General features: G+C 36.6%; 1 protein-coding gene and 1 long non-coding RNA gene across 3 annotated transcripts in view; one reads left to right on the forward strand and one right to left on the reverse strand.

The window, feature by feature from the left end:
• Nucleotides 1-19,720, reverse strand: part of LOC123876467 — a 49,424-nt gene that overhangs the window by 10,577 nt on the left and 19,127 nt on the right. The window lies entirely within an intron of this gene.
• The window catches only part of LOC123876469, a 32,165-nt gene continuing 16,459 nt past the window's right edge, over nucleotides 4,015-19,720 (forward strand). The window contains exons 1-2 of the long non-coding RNA XR_006798367.1: nucleotides 4,015-4,135; nucleotides 7,740-7,752. This is a non-coding gene — a long non-coding RNA (uncharacterized LOC123876469). The remainder of the gene's footprint in view (nucleotides 4,136-7,739; nucleotides 7,753-19,720) is intronic.

Genomic DNA, 19,720 nt, shown 5'->3' on the forward strand with positions numbered 1-19,720 from the left:
AGGGTGGTAACTAGTCACGGCCGAAGCTTCCCACCAGACCAGAGCAGAAATTTAGAAATTATAAAATTCCAATCCCTGCTGGGAATCGAACCCGGGATCTCCCACTAATAAAACCACAGCGCTTAGGTACCACCACGCCAGAAGGAACCAACCAATGGTTGGTTCTTGATTGCTGTTTAGTTGAATGATACTAAAATGATTTTTCGTAGAAACCTCAATGGATTAAAAATGAATGTCAAATGAGCTCGGTTGCTATTATTTTCATCGTTGAACACTGAGTTAGCGAATCACGACGCAGGACGCGTTTGGAACCTTCGCAGCTTTAATAATAAGTTTACTTAATAAATGATTAATTATATTATCACCTTTACCATCGTTTTTCTTACAAATTCAAGAATTGGCAATCAAAAAGTGTTTGAATAAATTGACTTTGACTTTGAACGACAACCTTTTTGGGTAAAACTAATATTTGTTTTGGTTGCGATCCTTCCTGATAACATACCTCACCTTATCTCAGCGAAGTATAGTTACCACAGCTACAAAATACGAATTTAATGCGAAGCATTCTCTACCAATTAACCTTCAGACATGGCGTAAAAGTCGTCTTATTTCGGCTGATAGTAAAATAATAAAAGTTAATAGATTTATCGGAGAAAACGATCGGTAAACAGTCAAAAACATTTCGAAGTAAAAGGTAAGGTAACTTTTAACGAACGGTATTTTCAAACTACGAAACGTAGAGACGTGTTCAAGATTTGGCATACCTTGTTGGTATTCCGTGTTTACAAACTACAACCTAAATGATTCATAAGATGACATTGAAACAATACCGGTGTGTAAACTTTCGGTTTGCATATCTATGGCAAAGTTTGGTTTGCACTTAACAAGATAAGTGATAATTGCAAAATTTGGTTAGCTTTTGACATGTTATCCTGGTTGAAGGACCAACATACATGGAATTAGGAAATACTTAGTAGGTACCTATAAAAGGTTTTTGCCAACAAAATATTCATATCGTCATTTCAAATTTGCAGCCGCGCTGCTTTGTAAATCCATATCTATACTAATAAATAAAATTGGAGTGTCTGTCTGTAATTTCGAAATAACTACCGCATATTAAGGTCATATGGTTATTTGAATGATACTATAACTGAATCACACTTTTTTAAAATTTTTGTCTGTCTGTCTGTCTGTCTGTTTGAAAAGGCTAATCTTGGGAACGGCTGAACCGATTTTGACGGGATTTTCACAGACAAGTAGAGAATTGACCAGGGAGTAACATAGGCTACTTTTTTAACCGACTTTCAAAAAGGGAGTTGTGTTTTTCTACCTATGTACACCGAAATCTCCGAGATTTCTGAACCGATTTGCGTCATTTCTTTTTTAATCGATAGAGGAACTGTGCCACATTGTTTCATAAAAACTTTGGAGTCCAACTCCTCAATCCTGATGCTGCAGGGGATCTGACCAATCCACGCGGGCGAAGCTGCGGGCATCAGCTAGTACTTAAATAAAAACGCGTGACTGGCCGCACGTTTGTTCATCGATCGATGTATGGATTTACAAAGCAGCGCGGTCGCAACGCTGCAGTCGCGCGGCCTCTTCGCGATAAATTTGAAAGCGCCTTTAAAGGATATTGAGGCATGTTGTTTTAGCATTCCGTTTTTATATATAAAATCTAACAATGCGGATCAAATCAATTATAGAGAATTAAACTTGTTCCTGTGTAACATAGACTTTTTTTTAAAAGTGCACTTACAATAACTTATCATTCTAAATTGTTTAGAATTTAGATATTGGAATACATTAACCTACAAAAAATAAATACATATCTAGCACAACGATCGTGGTAAAATATTAGAGGTCGGATCGTCTAGTTTACAAAATTTTCCTCTAGATTTTATTTACATAGGTACCTACCTAGTTAGCTAAGTATGTAGATAATTATGTATGAAGTTAGATGACATTTTTGCACGTTCCATGTCGTGCCAATGAGTCATATAAAAACCAGTGTTAAATGTACTGAGTATAGTGAATAACATTATCTAAGAAACCACTCAATTAGAAGTAATTAAAATATTAACTGCACCAATTAACTTTAACTATTGTATTCGATTTAGGTGTAATTCATGCAATTCAACATACCATGGAATCATTAAGAAAATTTAATTAGTTAGAATTTAGAAGCTAATATTGCAGAAAGATCTAGTAAAAAATATTTATCTAATCAATAAACCTTTACAAAGAGCTGCTGCAATTTATTACAAGTAGCCTTGGAAAGTATTGGACAATCATTCCTTAGGCGCCGCGTAAGAATAACAAGTGTAAATTAAAAATTTATAACACCCCCGACGACCCAAAGTATTTGAGTTTTCCAAAACATCATTTTCAAATAAATAATTATGTATTTAGGCAACGTTCATCTTGACAGCTTGACATTTGTCTATTGACATAATATTATGAACCTAACGGTTATCTAACCTTCTTTTCTACAAGAAAACTAGAAAAGAGCTGATAACTCTTAAACGGCTGAACCAATTTTTTTAGATTATAGCTAAGAACACTCTCGACCAAGCCACCTTTCAAACAAAAAAAAACTAAATTAAAATCGGTTCATTCGTTTAGGCGCTACGATGCCACAGACAGATACACAGATACACAGATACACACATCAAACTTATAACACCCCTCTTTTTGGGTCGGGGGTTAAAAAAATTATAAGTAAAGATGGCTCGTGGGAGAGTATGGGTTACAGGAAGGTGACAGCTATTTTGAATTCCATGATTTTTGAAGGTGACAGTGACTTTGAATTCTTTGTTTTTAAGTCAACTGTCACCCATTTTTTTCCTGAGGAAAATCCGTCATGGATACCACCGGCCACGGGGAGGACAGTGGTTATACCAGACTCCAACCAACTAAAAATCTCACGAAAACAAAAAGCATTAGACGGATTTGGCTGATTAAATAGATTATACGCTGGATCAACACACAGGCTACTTTTTATCCCGGAAAATCAAGGACTTCGTACTGGTTTTTCAAAAACCTATATCCACGGGAACGAAGTCGCGGGCATCAGCTAGTTATCCATAAATTACATATGGCGTCAGTGATACATAGTCACATGGTAATCTCCGAAACACGTTCCATAACGAGTGCTTTATCATAACGAGTGCTTTAGAGTTTAGTATCTTCCATATTTGGTCTATGGAAAAGACGACTCCGTCCTTGTTGCTTCTACTGCGCCTAACGGTATCCGTGACGAATCCTAATCCAATATGAACACCTGTTTACAATAGGTAGGTGTTATGCTGCGCGCGTTCTTGCACCACCATACTTATATGTCGCGGAACAATGCGATTGTGGCGTGAAGCGCAATTGTGGTTTAACAGGGCTCTCTCCGTCACTTACTCCATACAATCGTAGTTCCAATTTCATTTGAATATTAAGCAACCAAATCACACCAAAGTCCATGAAATTTTGCAGACATATTCTAGAAACTAATATCTATGCTTGTGATGTTTTAGATTTTTCTAAAAATATGTAGTTTTAAAATTACAGGGGCTCAAAGATTTGTATGTGAATCTTTAAGACCGCGTTACTTTGAAACCGAATATTTTAACAGAAATCTGGAAAACCACAGGAATAGATATTAGTTTCTAGAATATGTCTGCAAAATATGAAATTGGAACTACGTTTGTATAGAGCGAGTGACGGAGAGACCCCGCTTAATAGCGGCTATCATTGTTTTAGACTTTAGTGCGCCATTGCATTCTTTTGTATAGGCACTTTATTCTACTTCCATAAAGTAAACAAATCAAATCCTCGTCATCATCATCAATCTTTGAAAAGAGCAACCGCCGAGTTTCTTGCTGGTTCTTCTCGGTAGGAAAGGCATAATGGTAGATGCATTTGACGATTCAAAAGAACAACGACTTCAACAGAAACAAAAGTTTAACGCTTCGAAAGGAAATTCAAAATTTTTCTACCTGTTTCCGATAATGAATTTTGAAGCCATCCAACCGATGTGCCTCAAACCGGTTTCATTAGAAAGGCAATAATGCGAGGATGGTTTTTAGACCAATAAAAAGATGCATTAGTCAAATTTTTTTAGCGTAGTAGCACACGCCGGGTATCTGTGGTCAATACTTTATATGAAATTAAATTGACTAAATGTGACCGCTAAATCACCTTTGAATCAGTAATTGACAAGAGTCATTGCATGTATTAAGTCGTGCAAATACACTGACAGTGCTTTGAAAACAATGAAGGCATTACACCCACTTAGGTTGAGGCATTGACCTTAAACTAAAGAATTCACTAGTTATAGTATTATACCGGGCTTTTAACAAAAACTAAGTTCTGAAAAAGAGAAATATCCATTTGACTCGATTTGAGGCAAACTAGGTGGACGGACGACATCAGGTGAGTCCAAAGTCCAAGTTTTGTTATAAAGGAGGAAAGTTTCACTGACTCTTACTGCTCCGTGTTTCGCTTGGTTTTGAGTCCAAAGTCCAAGTTTTGTTATAAAGGAGGAAAGTTTTTTCAAAAGCTAGTTTGAAAGCGGTCACGATTTCGAGTCGTGTTCGTTTGTGTTCTACTCGCACGCGCCACTTAGCTACAATGCAGACTAGCTCACAATGCTAAACAAAAGATAATCACTCTGAATTGGAATAAACAGTTTAAGCTTTGATTAAAATAACAAGGTGAAAAGTTTATTGGATGCCTTATATTTGAGTACCGGGTCTCGGATAGTTCGTAGAGGTAGAGCAAAACAGTTTTACAATCCCATATACCCTACTCATCATTTATGTCCAATTGCATCGACTGTTGATATTATTATTGGCTTTTCTGAGAGTACATAATAGTTTTTATTGTGCAAAATATTTAAAAAAAACCCGAGTACGGAACCCTCGGTGCGCGAGTCTGACTCGCACTTACCGGCGATCTGCGAGAGGTCAACCACGCCACGGTAATGGTATGTATACAGTATTCCAACTTCATACAAACGGGCGAAATGCAAGCTATACCTACGCACCTCGATGTCGGCAGGCGCTCGACACGCAGACAGTCGCGACTGTGCCGCAGTGACGAACGGGCGGTGTTTTGTTTTTCTAACAATAACCACGCGATTTTTTCGTTGTATGTGAAACCCGATCAAAGAAGCCACAATTTCAGCTCAGAATGTCGGTATTTAAGGTACCGGGACTACAATAAGATTAATTCGCAAACTTTTTTGATTGTACCCAGCGATGATTTTATGAAATATATGCAAAAAATGGAGAAAATATACCGAACTTCATTTAAAACCAAATATATAAATTGTAAAGTAACTGCAGGTATCTATAACCAAGGAAAAGATATTCCATTTTCTCCATCTTGTCCATGTCACCCAAAACAATTTTTGATTAAAAGCTTTATACTAGAATGCGGATTTTTTAAACTTTAAAATTTAATAATTCGTAACGTTCGTTTAATTTCCTACATCTCAGTCGAGGCGCAAATATTTTTCGGTCTCGAATGTATAAGACCGATTTGTTATTCAATCATAAACATGATTTTTTAATTAAATCTACCAATCAAAAAACAACACGCATTTTTATTGGTCATTTCCTATGCAATTCACAAAGTATTTTATTTGTTTATATAAAAAAGTATATTTACAATCTGTAACGCCACACCGCCTCAGCCAATCGCAACGCGCCAACGCCAACCAGACTATCCGAGTCAAGCCGAGCCAAACGCCGGCCAATCATAGCCTAGCGGCCATTGAACGCCAACGCCAGCGCCATTGACAGCCGAACGCCACTCAGCAACAACTGCCGAATGCCTTCGGTGGGGATAACGCCATATAAAGCCATGCGAGCTCATTTTTAGGATTATTATTGTATCGTACGCATTATAAGCTGAAATACTGCCGGTCTCTGTAAATAAGTGTAATAAGTGTGTAATAAATGTGTAATAAGTAAATAAGTGTAGTAGTAACAAATATATGAGAGTAATTATTAGTGTGTTGAGTGAAGTGATAAAATAAATTAGTGCGATTATACTGATTTGCTCTTTTTATTTAAACCCACTGTTTCAAATCACAAAACTAGATGGAAACACAAAGTAGGCAAAAATTAAAATGCTGGCGGCAGGCAGCCCTATCGCATGTTTACGTACCGCGCAGCTGTAGGTATTTATTTCAAAGAAACGGCCGAGTTAGAATACTGTATAGATAATATTACCGTGACCACGCTGTGCTTACCGATAAGCAATCTCTATTCTCTACCCCATAACATAGGGACGTCCCACGTTCTGCGACAGACATGGGTGCGAGTATCTTGTTAAAAAAAATCTAATACAATTACATTTATATGTATCCTCAAGACTTCTTGTCAACAAACTAACTAGAAGTTAAAGGTGTGGACTACGAAGGAGGCCTTGAAAACAATGGAAACATTACCCATATTAGTACAATGTGGGTGCTCAAGCATTACACCCACTTTGTTCGAAGCCCTAATGCGGTTGTTTTATGACGGACATTGGTGACATGAGAATGCACTGTCTTACTTTAGTTGATGGAGAAAGTTTGCATAATGTATAAGATATGATTGATGTATAGATAACATTCTTTGTGAAAGGAAATCTTTAACGTGATTTTATTCTTCTTCCTGAATCCAATCCCATACCATTCAATTTTTTTTAAAGTTTCCAATGTCGATCAGTGTTCATTAATCAACTCCCTACATCCCACTACCTTGTTAAGGGTTGTATATGGATGAAAAATCTGGATTTAGGTTGGCTAAAACTTTATTCACTACATTACTAAACCACTTCAAGACTAACTAAGCGGCGATATAGGTATTTGATATTATCGAAGCCAAGAATTTTGATACAAAGCTTATACGAATACGTTATTCTAATGCTGTAAAATTTTACTCGCCTGATTCTAAACAATGTATTGTTTTTAAATGTCAATGAAGTTATCGTATGCTCTCCATCTCATCGTCCAAAACATAAAAAGGACACTATAGTTCGTAAAAATTTTAAAACACTTTAAAAACTTTAAAGCTAACTTCCTTTAATCGTTATCAGTTTAAACATAGGAAAATAACTATCCAAAAAAAGAAAAGAAACATTACTTCGTAAGGATTTCAAAGAAGTTTTAAACGTTATCAGTTAAAGTTTATAGACGTAGGAAAATAACCGACTTCATAATTAGTTAGCACGTTAAGCTATCGGCAACACACGTTAAACTGAGAAATCTGACGAATGGCGTAACGTTAGCTAATGGGCCGATCCCTTTTGTTAAGGGAAAGTGATAAGTTCATAACTGATACGAGTGAGTGAAATCATAAGGATTTACTTACAAGGTTCAGGCGGCAAAAGACCGTAGCATGTGGAAGTCCGTAAAAGACACCTATGTCCAACAGTGGACCCGGTTGACGATGATGATAAAAAAAAAACTCAGACTCGCGCACCAAGGGTTCCGTACCTATATTTTGCACGATATATCAAAAACTATTATGCACAAAAACAAATAAAAATCTGTTTTTAGAAAGTGCAGGTAAAGTCCTATAAGACCTACCTGCCAAATTTCATGATACTAGGTCAACGGGAAGTACCCTATAGGTTTTCTTGACAGACATGACATACGGACAGACAACAAAGTGATCCTACAAAGGGTTCTGTTTTCCCTTTTGAGACACGGAACCCTAAAAATAGAATGTAAGTACATAGACGAACTTAATTCCTAGAAGCATTAATATAGTTTTCATAATTCCAGTACTTATTAATGTTCGTATTCAACTAACTAGCCATCTAAACTATCAAATAATCTTCTAATGTAGTGAAACATGCTGCATAGTTGACGGCGTCTCAGCGATATGCGTTTTCGCCGTTTAACGCATACTTGTATATCGGAAGAGAGATGGCAAACAAGTTTCTACGGCGCACATGAATATGTAAATGATGCTAATAGTTTAATCAATGGAAATAATGAAGTGAGGAGTGGTTACGAAGTTATTACTTATTACAGTCACTAAAAATGATGTTTTATTTCCCGATTTCAAAAAAGAAACCGTTTTTTTCTAATCAATTATTTTTTGGGTTCCGTACCTCAAAAGGAAAAACGGAACCCTTATGGGATTACTTTGTTGGCTGTCTGTTTGTCCGTCGTGTCCGTCAAGAAACCTATAGGGTACTTCCCTTTGACCTAGAATCATGTTTGGTAGGTAGGTAGGTCTTATAGCACAAGTACAGGAATAAATCTGAAAACCACGAATTTGTGGTTAAATCATTAAAAAAATACATTAAAATGTGTTTGAATTTTCAAAATAAGATAACTATACCAAGTGGGGTATCATAATATGAAAGGGGTTTACCTGTACATCCTAAAACAGATTTTTATTTATTTTTATGTATAGTAAAGTAAAGTAAAATATTCTTTATTGTACACCAACAAGACATAGTAATATGAAAATAACATTATAGATTTATCTACAAAAGGCGGCCTTATCGCCTAAATTATTATTAAGTAGTTTTTGATTTATCGTGCAAAATGTTGGAAAAAATACACGAGTACGGAGTGAGCCAAGCGCGAGTCTGACTCGCACTTGGCCGGTTTTTTAGGATATCTAAGTACCTACTGGGCCAAAATACGTGATTGTTAATACCTAGATGGCGGATAATCCAGAAAATTAGTTTATTAACGGATACTAGATTAAGTTTATTTTATTTAGATTGACAGGAGTTAACAACAGCTATACATATTTGAATCTGGGCATACATGAATAAGTTAGATCTGGGATTCAAAATGTTGAATCACTAGAGATTTAGAATTAAAATCATAAAGAATCAAGGTCAGATTTAAAAGTTTAGTTTAAACGCGTAATACTTGTGATTAAATACTTTAGCATAAACAATCTTGGCTCAAGATCTCCAAGACGATAGAATTCCGGTCTATTTAGTGAACTTTGCTCCCACAATTTTATTCCCACGAAAATTATTTACAGTTACCCGCTTACCGTGATAAGTAATCTTTAAAACGTAAAACTCGCTATTTTAGATTTTTTTACCGTACTTAGCTGTTTTTCACCATTCAGTGAAAGATTTAAGCATTCAAAAGAGTTTGAAAGCGTCTATTTCGGTTTCGCATTATTCTAATAGACTACACAAAGGCTTTGAAGATTTTGGCCTAAGTAGGTACCTAGTAAGTAGTCCAACTACTCCGTACCTCAAAAGGAAAAACGGAACCCTTATAGGATCACTTTGTTGTATGTCTGTCTGTCCGTCCGTCCGTCGTGTCTTTCAAGAAAACCTATAGGTTACTTCCCGTTGACCTAGAATCATGAAATTTGGCAGGTAGGTAGGTCGCATAGCACAAGTAAAGGAATAAATCTGACAACCGTGACTTTGTGGTTACATCGTTAAAAAAAATTTAAATGTGTTTCAATTTTCAAAGTAGGATAACTATACCAAGTGGGGTATCATATGAAAGGGCTTTACTTGTAAATTCTAAAATAGATTTTTATTTATTTTTATGCATAATAGTTTTTGATTTATCGTGCAAAATGTCGATAAAATACCCGAGTACGGAACCCTCGGTGCGCGAGTCCAACTTGCACTGGGCCAGTTTTTTTTCTATCAAAGTTGTACTGGTGGAATCATCAGTACAACAGTGTAGCCACCAGTACAACTTTGATAGTTAATATCTCGGAAACGTGACACTTTGGAAGATTTTCTCTCATACAATATTTGTTTAGTTATTTAAGTTTAAGTTTTTTGAAATACTGAAAGTAACGGAAGCATTGTTAAAAGTAATTTAAAAATTAATATTCAAATCACTTTCCCTTAACATAAAATAACTAGGCATAAAAAAATTTAGGCACCTTCGTGACGTGCAAAATGTTGAAACACGTAAGTGTCAAATGTATCAGGTGCTAATGAGTATGACGCTGCGTTCCTACCTGGTCACGCTTGTACGAATTTACACACTTGTTTCTATATTTAGCTGGAAGTTAAGCCGGCTCTACACTCGCACGTGAAGTCGCGCCGTTATTTCACGCCGTGAATGTATGCCGCGATCCACGCGTGATCTGTGTCCCTTCACACTCGCTAATCTTCACAGTCTTGTTCGTGACCTTTGTCGCGGACCAAAAACCGACACTGATCGGGGAAAGGCGCGAAGCGCGAACGCGAAGGCGTGAACAACCCGCGCGGGCTTTCGCGGCCGTTCGCGCCGCGAGTGTAGAGCCCACTTTACATGTCACTCACTGAGTTTGTGTTTCATATTATATTTTGTGTCCTAGTTAGAACTCTATACTTCATGCAAAGCTTTCGCGTTTTAAATGTTCGATACAATGATCAATTTGAAGGATATAATAAGGAAATCCGTAGTATCCGTAAAATCCAGTATAACCGACATAGCTCAATGGGTTACGAAGCTGAAGTGGCAATGGGCTGGGGACATAGTTCCAAAAACGATAGTCATACACACTAGGACTAGGTGGACAGACGATATCAAACGAGACGCAGGGAACCACTGGTGTGGAAGTCTCTACAAGAGACCTATGTCTATGTAGGTGATTGTGATCGTTACTAGCTGTAACCCCTCGTCCACACACTGCTCTACTCGCGCAATTAATCGTGACGCGCCGCACTAGGTTGCTTGCCTTTGCAGCCCGATGGACGTCGAAACTGTGGCAGCGTGCGCGCTATCGCATACTTACCGACAAAATCGGGAGCGATGGGCATGAACGAGGAACACGCGAGTAACGCGGCCACGCTACGTCTCTGCCTCCGTTCCTCGCTCCTTCCCATGCCACACGGGCAGTGTGTGGACGGGGGGTAACGATGGCTATTGGCTCGCAAAAACTCTAAAGTTACTCTCGAAAAATTTGAAGGTTGGTAAGACTGCGATATCACCTAATTAATGCCTGTGTATGTAATGAACATTGAAACGGTTTAAGACTGAGGTGGAGTAGCCTGGAAGGGATTGCTCAAATGCACATAAATAACCATGGGTAGTGGTAGATGTACTTACCAATGATGCAATCGTAAAACAGCGTTTCTATAGCTAATGCTGTCGAATAGAAACCCATTATTTTAGTATTTTATTGCTCACTTTGATTTATAAAGTCTGTTAACAAAAGCGACATAAATTCTGCTATTTTATTATTCTCTATACATTCTAGAATCATCCTTGATTAAAAGTGGTGAATACAAGATTAGCATTCGCTTTTTTCTAGAACTTGTATAACATTTTGTCCATAGACGACACCGGAAGCTTTGTAGGTCACCTAGCTTGGGAACGATCACACCTGTTGGAAAGTTGTAAATCCCATCTTGCATAGACGACGCCTGCTACGGTATTCTATGCGTATTAGGTACTAGAGGATGCCCGCGACTTCGTCCGCGTGGACTTAGGTTTTTAAAGATCCCTTAGGAACTGCTTGTATTTCCAGGATAAAAAGTTGCCTATGTCAATAACAGGGACGCAAGCTACCTCTGTACCTTTCATACAAATCGTTGAAGCGGATGGGTTTTTAGGAATCCCGTGGCAATTCTTTGATTTTCCGGGAGTAAAATAGCCTATGTCCGTCGTCCCTGGGATATAAGCTAACCCTGTACTAAATTTCCTCAGAATCGGTTTAACTGTTGGGCCGTGAAAAGGTAGCAGATATACAGACAGACACACTTTCGCATTTATAATATTAGTAGGTATGGATATGGTCACACGTGTCTTTATAATACATAGATAGGTAAGTATCGTATTTGGTAGGAAGATTGAAGATCGTATGAAACGCCAAATATACAACTTTTCCAGTCCTCCATTGGAATTATTTTGTAATGCATTCTTTACCTGTATCATTAGTCATACCAAAAAATATGTATAGCTATTGTTTTAGATTCTTATGTAAAGTCCCACATGGCAAAGGGCTATCCGGCCATCTGTTTAGAATTTTAATAGATTTACGCAATATATTACTACACCATATATTTCTACACGCTCACCAGTCTTGTTTAAAGTAAACGAATTGACAAAATGTTTTACGGAGAACCGAATCTTCGTGTGGTTTCACAATTCATCTGTTTGCATTTCGAAATAATATGCTGCATTATGGAATTTCTTAGAAATGTAAGAAATTTTGTGGTGAAACGCACAAGACATTATCATTGGAATATCGATCGCTCTCCCCAACTGTAGCGAACCTTATAATTTGGAAGTTCAAAATTTAGGTCATCCGATACCGGAATCGTGTCACCGACAACTTACCAAAGCTATTTTTAACCGAAATAGGTTAATGAATAAGGGCACCACCACCCTCTATTTCATTTAAGTATTAATGGTTTTATCATTAACTAGCTGACGCCTGCAACTTCGTCCGCGTGGATTTAGGTTTTTTGAAATTCCGTGGGAACTCTTTGATTTTCCGGGAAATAGTAGCCTATGTGATAATCCAGGATATTATCTATCTCCTATCTCCATTCTGAGTTTCAAGTTTCAACCAAATCCGTCCAGTGGTTTTTACGTGATGGAGTAACAAACATACACACACACTCACACACACCTACACACAAACATTCGCCTTTATAATATTAGTGTGAATTGTGATGTATGAAAATCCACTTTATTATCTTCGTGTGTGTGTGTTAGAAGTTATTGCCAAAACAAGGATACACCAGTTTCGAATGCAAAGTTTTAAGTAATTTAACGATGTATAATTAATTAATTATTGCATTGGCGTAGGTCCCAAAAAAATCTGAAACGAAAGAACAGATTTTCGTCATCCACTTAGGTCATCAACATATAAGCTGAAAGAATGAAACGTACTACAAAGTTTATGGTTTGGATAGCGAGAGACCATTTTGGAATGGGTTTGCCTGACAATGTCTTCTGTTGGAATACTAGTTGATAGTATGGTCTCGATTTAATCCTAAGATCAACTTGTATCTTCATTTTTGTTTTATTCTGAGGTTGTTGCCACTTAAACTTCGTAGAAGATATTATACAAAAAAATTGATAGAGTAATATCTACTGACGAACCCCCTTAGACATAACTCAAAATTTAAAAAACCCCCGACACAAAAACCTCTATAAGAAAACTAGATAAGAGCTGATAACTTTCAAATGGCTGAACCGATTTTCTTCAATTAGGTATAGCTAAGAACACTCTCGATCAAGCCACTTTTTAAACAAAAAAAAACTAAACTAAAATCGGTTCATTCGTTTAAGAGCTACGATGCCACAGACAAATACACAGATACACACGTCAAACTTATAACACCCCTCTTTTTGGTTCGGGGGTTAAAAAAGCTCAAAAATGCTGTAAAGGAATAAAAACGTGTAAGGTCTAATTTACAACTCCATCTATTGACTTAGGTACTCTGTTTACGGGCTGGTTGCAGTTAAAAATAAAATGAAATAAATGTTATGTATTCGAACCCCAATCACCTGTTGTTACCAAAAGGTACAATTCAATTTTCCGGTTGGAGCGCCAAGTAGGCTTGTGGAAATAATCAATAGACAGAACAAAGGTGTTCTAAATGCATTTGTTACCATTTTGCTTCCTTTTAGTCAGCGAGGCCGCTGACGTCTTTCTTGTGTGTTATTGTGTGTGTGTGTGTGTGTGTGTGTGTGTGTGTGTGTGTGTGTATGTTTGTTACTCCTTCACGCAAAAACTACTGGACGGATTGGGCTGAAATTTAGAATGGAGATAGATTATACTCTGGATTAGCACATAGGCTACTTTTTATCCCGGATAATCAAACAGTTCTCACGGGATTTTTAAAAAACCTACATCTGCGTGGACGAAGTCGCGGGCATCAGCTAGTTGAATAATACTTTACTCAAATTCAAACCATTTATTCAAAGTAGGTACTATTGTACCTACTCCTTTTGATGGTCAGTTGTTATATTTGTAAGATGATATAAGTGTGATAATTAATTACGTAAACTTAAAACTATTGCTACTTTAATGAAGCTACGTCTTATTCGATTTTAAGTTTTAGTTTTAACAAGTTCGTAAGACTTGTACTAAGTTGTTATTTAACGTGTTTTCAAGAAATAATATGGCTAAATGGATATAACTCCTAACTAGTAGTAGAAATAATACCAACAGAAAAATTTATATTTAAGGAATATAAATAATTTCATAGACTCGCGACATGAAAAAGAAAACACTACATATTGATTAAAAACAACTAATGCTGTATCAAATAAAATCCATACTTTATAAATGCAAAAGCTTGTCTGTTTGTCTGCTACCTTTTCACGGCCCAACAGTTTAACCGATTCTGACGAACGGTACAGGGATAGCCTATATTCCGGGGAGGGACATAGGCTACTTTTCATCCCGGAAAATCAAAGAGTTCCCATGGGATTCTTAAAACCCCATCCGCTTAACCGATTTGTATGAAATTTGGTACCGAGGTAGCTTGCGTCCCTGTAATTGACATAGGCAACTTTTTATCCCGGAAAACCAAACAGTTCCCACGGGATCTTTTACAACTTCGTTCACGCGGACGAAGTCGCAGGCATCCTCTAGTTACTAAATTCCCCAGTGAATGATTCAATACCGAAAGGATTGTCTGTTGTAGTCAGCAACTACTATATTATACCAGAGTATAACAAAAGATTAATAAACTTGAAATGCAGCTGTTTCCACCCGCTTCCTTCCTTTATGCCAATAGCCTTCTTCATTGTTCTATGTCCCGGGAAATTGGTCATGATTTGGCATCCGTTTGTAGTGGCATTGGCAGTGATTTTCAAGCTTGGCTTGTATGAATTGCTGTTTTAGACAAATATCTACAAGTAAGGTACTTAGCGCTTACGAATTTAATTACCATACGTTTTACAATTTTAGCCCTATAATTTATTATGCTTTTGTGAACAAGTGTAAATTAAACATTTATAACACCCCCGACAAGTGAAGGTTACAGTAACTAAAAAAGAGCTGATAACTTTCAAACGGCTGAAACGATTTTCGTCGATTATTATAGCTAAGAACACTCACGATCAAGCCAGCTTTCAAACAAAAAAAAACTAAATTAAAATCGGTTCATTAGTTTAGGAGCTACGATGCCACAGACAGATGTACACAGATACACACGTCAAACTTATAACACCCCTCTTTTTAGGTCGGGGATTAATAAAATCAATGGATATTATCTTTATTATCACAAAGATAGCAAAGCAAGAAGCGTGCTATGCTTTATTTTTGCAACTTGTAAAACTTTCGGTAAAGGTTATTTATAGTTTTGGGGTGATACTATAAGAATGAAGACAATAATAAACAATTATAAGAACAGCAGCAGAATACCCCTTGGATTCAAATGTAATCCTATCTAAACTTTTCAATGAATAATTGAAATTATACAACAAATTACTAAACTTATGGCCAAAGATCATTGTAGTATTGAGGATAGTGACCGAGACCTACATAGTTTTTACCGTTGAAATAAAGGTGCAATTACAATAAATGGCGGACGATCCAAATAGAGTGCAAATAATAAAGATTGTTATAGGATTAAAAATGCAAGGAGCAATATGAAGGCATCACATCATGAATAATATCAGGAATAAGCTAATTGATAGGTAGGTACCTAGTAGGTTAGGTAGTTTTTCACCACGAATTATAAAAACCGGCGAAGTGCGACTCAGACTCCCGCACTGAGGGTTCCGTACTAGGGTAATTTTCCGACATTTTGCACGATAAATCAAAAACTACTGCATAAAATAAATGAAAATCTGTTTTAGAATATACAGGCAAAGCTCTTTCATATGATACCCCACTTGATATAGTTATCTTACTTTGAAAATTGAAACACATTTTAATTTTTTTTCTGTGATGTAATCAGAAATTTCTGGTTTTCGAATTTATTCTTTTACTTGTGTTATAAGACCACCTGGCTATTTGCCAAAGTAATGGCTACCTGCCAAATTTCATGATTCTAGGTCAACGGGAAGTACCCTAAAGGTCTCTTGACAGACACGACGGACGGACGGACGGACGGACGGACGGACAGACAGACAGACAGACAGACGGACAACAAAGTTATCCTATAAGGGTTCCGTTTTTCCTATAGAGTTCATATAATACAAGAGTATTTCGATACGCAGAATTTGCAACTTTATTTTATGTATCGAAACTGCCATAAAGCGTTTTTCGCAGCTATATTTGTATACCGTAGAGTGCAGTTATAAATATTTTCCTAGCGTAGCTTTGATGTTGAACGGGAGCGAGGCGTTTCATATTATAACGGTTTAAATAATAATAGGTTGGTTTACTCGGTTACGCTTTGCTACGTCACAGAACTTACATTGAAACTCATATTATTCGTGAATAACGAGAGCGTGTTGCTTTTGATTACACAATAAATATAAACCATGAACTTTGTTAGTACAATCAATTTAAGAATAGATTTTTGGGATATTTTAACGAATAACCACATTCGTTTAAAAAATAATACAATCCTGAATAAGTAATATTAAGCTAATCTAAGTTGTGACGACATAATTTGAGGAGCTGGCTAAAAACGTAACAAATAGCTTTTTATAAGACGAGCAAAAAAACTAAATGAAACTACTGTAATTGTGCCGTTTTGATCAAAATCGCGAACTTTTGATTCAATTTCAAGACAGATTTAGACAGTTTTGCTTAGAAACGAGTTCAGATTTTATTCGGTGGGCCGAAAATGTCCTGGTTAAAGAAAAATTTGTTTTGATTTGAAGTCTAAATTTACACTGTTTTGTTCGCCGCTTCCTCATTGTGAAAAGGAAAATGATGGCACTTGGCACCGCTGAAACTATTTTCTAAAACAAATTAGCACGAGTGACTGAAATAACAGAATTGATATCAATTGTCTAGCTAAAAATATGAATTTTACCAAATAGTACAAGTTTTTCATTGATTGCATCAAAGTTTCGTAATACGGGGTCAATGTTATTGTAAATGATTGTTTACTGCAAGCCAGATGATTGCGATAAAAACATGGACAATAAAAACTGTATACGTGATGCATCAGTGATTACAATACGTACAAGTACTTCAGAAACTAAGGGACGTGTGAGTCGAGACTCTTTAACCGACTTCCTAAAAAGGTGAAGGTTTTCAATTCGTCGGAACCTTTTTTTTTTATTTGTATCGACTGTCAGTAGAAAAGTATAACTACCATACTATACTAATATTATAAGTGTGAAAGTATGTCTGTCTGCTAGCTTTTCACGGCCCAACAGTTTAACCGATTCTGACGAAAGGTGCATAGTTAGCTTATATCCCGGGGACGGACATAGGCTACTTTTCATCCCGGAAAATCAAAGAGTTCCCACGGGATTCCTAAAGACTTATCTGCATAAACGATTTATATGAAAGGTACCGAGGCAGCTTGCGTCCCTGTAATTCACATAGGCAACTTTTTATCCCGTAAAATAAAACAGTTCCCATTGGATCTAAAAATCTTAATCCTCGCGGACGAAGTCGCGGGCATCCCCTAGTTGCTTGCTAAATTGACTATGATTGTAAATTGCAAAATCAATAAAGCTGTGTAGGTGTAAGATGAATCAACAATTGCTATTTCAAGGTAAAGTTCAGGTCTTCGGAAACTAAGGGGAGATAATATTACCATTTTTAGGGTTCCGCACCTCAAAAGCAAAAAAGGAAAAGTTGTAGGATCACTTCGAGGTCTTTCTGTCTGTCTGTCTGTCATGTCGTCAATTCGGGTGAATGAAAACCTACTTCCGTTGACCTAGAGTCATGAAATTCGTCAGGTAGCCATGTCTTATAGCATAAGTAAGGGGAAAAATTCGAAAACCGTGAACATTCGTTTTAGATTGATTGGTAAATTGCAAATCAAATGATTATTAATTCCTTTATAAAATCTATGTAGCCCATAGAACAAATGAACAGCCAAGCTGATTGCTAGTTCCACGATGTACCCAATGCATCATCTATACTAATATTATAAAGAGGAAATCTTTGTATTTTTGTATGTTTGTATTGAATAGGCTCAAAAACTACTGGACCGATTTCAAAATTTCTTTTACCATTACTTAGAGGGATTCTTCCGAATCCGTATAGGCTATATTTTATCCCGGAAAATAGAAAAAATAAATGTCCACCCGTGCGAAGCCGGGGCGGGTCGCTAGTTGTTGATATAACAAAAATTCAATGAAAACTTTTTAGAAACTAAGGGGACACATCATGACGTAAACTGTACATTCGATGGGATTTGTATCGACTAGCTATCGGTTAATATTCATGCTACATTGATTCATAAATTGTTGATGATTGTGCAAACATAACAAAAACTGAACCTACATTGTGTTATGCATCAGAGATTTGCCGATGCACGTATAGGTCTTTGGGAGTTAAAAAACCGGTCAAGTGCGAGTCGGACTCACACACGAAGGGTTCCGTACCATTGTATAAGAAATAACACTTTTAATTTTTTATAATTTTCATGGCGACTATTTTAAATTTTATATTATTTGTCATCATAGCGGCAATAGAAATACACATTCTGTGAAAATTTCAACTCTCTACTATTACGGTTCACGAGATACAGCCCACTGACAGACAGACGGACAACGTAGAGCGGAGTCGCTGACTGACTATAGTAGATTTTAATATATTGTATAATAGGAAGTATATATTTAATAATATTTAACATTAGAGATTAGGCTTAGGATAAAAGTATTGAGCGCTAACTCGCCAACAAACTCCGGCGCAGTTTGGCGAGATATATTGTATAAGGTTTTTTTGTAAGTCTTTAAATTAATAAATTTAAAAAAAAAAGTAGTAATAGAGTCCCGTTGGCACCCTTCGGGTACCGACTACGGAACCCGAAAAAGGAATACAGAACCCTTATATGAGTAAGTGGTGTTTCATGTTCATGGCAATATTCGTGTTAAATAGATTGATGAATTGATACATTGACGATGACACGTTGATAAAATCTACGTAATGCGCGCGATGTAGCATGAATGACGATCGGGTAGATCGCTCGAGTGCAGTTTAACTATATCATACTAGATAGATGACTCGTATGGTTATTAATACTGGCATATCAATGTTATTGTCTATTATAAATTACTATGCTGCATTTAATTCCACTACTCATATATCTATCTATGACATTGTTTCTACTTTTCGGGCCGCATTTGAAGCCTCTATTTCATATCTTGTACAGATACTCGTAGGTACTTACTCATATCTCTGACTATAGCAATATCAAACAGAATATTGTAAACAGGTGATTACGATTAGGTTGATATAGTATTAATAATATAGTAAAATGTAAAATTAAAAGTGTAAATCACACTAATATTATAAAGGCGAAAGTTTGTATGTGTGTGTGTGTGTGTGTGTGTGTGTGTGTGTGTGTGTTTGTTACTCCTTCACGCAAAAACCACTGGACGGATTTGGCTGAAATTCAGAATGAAGATAGATAATATCCTGGATTAGCACATAGGCTACTTTTTATCCCGGAAAATCAAAGAGTTCCCACGGGATTTCGAAAAACCTAAATCCACGCGGACGAAGTCGCGGGCGTCAGCTAGTACTGAAATAAGTATTGAAATATATATTTGTGTAATCTTAATGTAAGTGACAAGTATGATCATTTTGAGAATAAATTCTTTAAACCGAACCTGCAGATCTTGTTATAAATAAAATAACTGTGCTGGTATCTTCAGCCTTTCGAATGGACATGGGAAAATTTATTGTACCTAGTAAAG

Source organism: Maniola jurtina, chromosome 21 (assembly GCF_905333055.1).
Source record: "Maniola jurtina chromosome 21, ilManJurt1.1, whole genome shotgun sequence".
Taxonomy (NCBI): domain Eukaryota; kingdom Metazoa; phylum Arthropoda; class Insecta; order Lepidoptera; family Nymphalidae; genus Maniola; species Maniola jurtina.